Source organism: Octopus bimaculoides, chromosome 2 (assembly GCF_001194135.2).
Source record: "Octopus bimaculoides isolate UCB-OBI-ISO-001 chromosome 2, ASM119413v2, whole genome shotgun sequence".
Taxonomy (NCBI): Eukaryota; Metazoa; Mollusca; class Cephalopoda; order Octopoda; family Octopodidae; genus Octopus; species Octopus bimaculoides.
In genome coordinates, this window is record NC_068982.1 from 1,491,948 (window position 1) to 1,494,277 (window position 2,330).

General features: G+C 39.5%; 2 protein-coding genes across 16 annotated transcripts in view; one reads left to right on the plus strand and one right to left on the minus strand.

Annotated features, from left to right (window-relative positions):
* The window catches only part of LOC128250374 (uncharacterized), a 144,666-nt gene that overhangs the window by 97,743 nt on the left and 44,593 nt on the right, over positions 1–2,330 (minus strand). The gene's annotated exons all lie outside the window — the stretch shown is intronic.
* LOC128250371 (uncharacterized) overlaps positions 1–2,330 on the plus strand; it is a 70,592-nt gene that overhangs the window by 43,258 nt on the left and 25,004 nt on the right. The window lies entirely within an intron of this gene.

Consider the following 2,330-nt stretch of genomic DNA (forward strand, 5'->3'; position numbering starts at 1 on the left):
CACACACACACACACACACACACACACACATATATATATATATACATACACATATATAAACATATATAATATATATATACCTATATGTACATATATATATACATATATTTACATATGCTATCTGAGATTCTACCACCCAAAGATCAAATCCAATGACATCTCTCCAAGTCATCCATTTGACGCTATAGATCTTCATAACGTAGACTGGGATGCGATCAGTCATGATCTTTCACAAGTTGACTGGGCTTTCACGCACCGCAGCCACCAACATAAACACATAATGGCAGACATTTGTAGACACTGTAAAAAATATGTGCGCAAAGCATATTCCATTAAGATCAGTATACAAATCTAAGTGTAGAATCCCTAGAAATAGAAGAGCAATTATCAGAAAAATAAAAAGAATTAGCAAGAAAATCAACTAACTTAAATACTGCCAGCAACAACGCACCCAATCGACTGCCATTGCATCGCTCGAATCGAAAAAAGACAACCTCCAAAAAAGAGCAGCTGAGGAGAATTGGGCCATCGAAAAAATAAAGCTCAATCCGAAAGTGTTCTTTCATTTGCTGTTTCCACTGTTGGCCCTTTGGTTGGTCCATCATCATGTAGAGTGTTGCTGAGAACAACACCCTGCATGATGATGCAAAATCCATGTGCGAGATACCGCAGAAACAATACTGTTCTGTCTTCAGTAATGCTAATGCGGTTGATCTGGCTAGTATCAGTGATATAAACCCTCATCTAACCATATCTGACATAACTTTTGGTGCTCCTGATATCCTAACAGAAATAAATAAGATCAAACACAACTCGGAAGTTGGTCCCGATAAGTTCCCGGCCAGTCCTGAAGATGTATCAACATCAAATTGCACCCTCTCTAGCAGAGCTGTGGGGGAACTCACTTGACGCAGGCTACACTCCTGATTATTTTCGTTCTCAGTCTGTCGTTCCAGTCTTCAAAAAGGGAAACAAATCTCTTGCAGTGAACTACCGTCCGATTTCACGTACCTCTCATATCATTAAAGTATTTGAGAGAGTGGTGAAATCGCGAATAACTCACTTCCTCAAAGACAACAATCTTCTGACCCCCAACCAGCATGGTTTCCGTGATGGCAGGGACTGCCTGTGGCATCTTCTGCACCATTTTGATGACATCTTAAAAGCGTTAGGAGAAGGCTCAAACGCTGACGTCATATACGTTGATCTCAGCAAGGCATTTGACAGAGTGGACCACAAAGTCCTGACGAAGGAACTGTCCAACGTTGGAGTTTGTGGAAAGCTGCTGCAGTGGATGAAGTGTTTCCTGACGAACAAAAAACATGTGTTTGATGGAATACGATCCAGCTCAGCCAAAATCAGTAGTGGTGTCCCACAAGGTACTGTATTGGACCTACTGCTCTTCATTATCTACATCAATGATATAGTAGACGTCATCAAACATTCTACATTGAAAATCTTTGCAGATGATTCCAAACTCCACAAAGTCATAAACGGTATGGGAGACCGAACATGCCATCAATCGGATCTGTTTGCTGTTGTCCAATGGGCGAAAAAAAAAACACAATATGCTTCTAAATGAAGACAAGTTTGATTTGATCCACTTTGGAAAAAAGGATACTCTGAAACTACCATATGCTCTTCCCTCGGGTGACTCCCTAGTGTCATACAACAACATCAGAGACCTGGGAGTAATTGTTGATAACAATTTAAGCAGGAGTTCCCACGTAAATAGGAATGTTGATTTGGCCCGCAAGATGTGCTCCTGGATTCTGAGAACTTTCCGATCTAGAAATGCCCACACCATCATCCTTTTCTACTCTAATTTTGCCCCACCCCACCTTGAATACTGCTGCCCACTGTGGTCCCCCCATACGAAGCAACTCATTATGAAAGTGGAAGAACTGCAAAGGTCAATAATAAGAGAGATAGACGGCATGTATATGTATATATATATATGTATATAAAAATATATGTATGTATATACACACACGCGCGCGCACATACACACACACACACACACACACACACACACACGCACATATATGTGTATGTATGTATGTATCAGTGTGTGTATATACATACATATATATATGTAATATATACATATAATATATATATATTTTTAAGAGGTCATGGGCCAACAAGATTTTGGGATCTAACGATACGCCATAAAGGTAAACCCTTTATGGACAGGAAACCTAAGGTAATCCCTTAAACCGACCCCTTCCCCATTTTTAATATATACTGCTCTACATCTTAGAGTGTGCTTCCTCTTTCGGATCTATGCTTCTTACAAAACGATATATATATATATATATATATATATA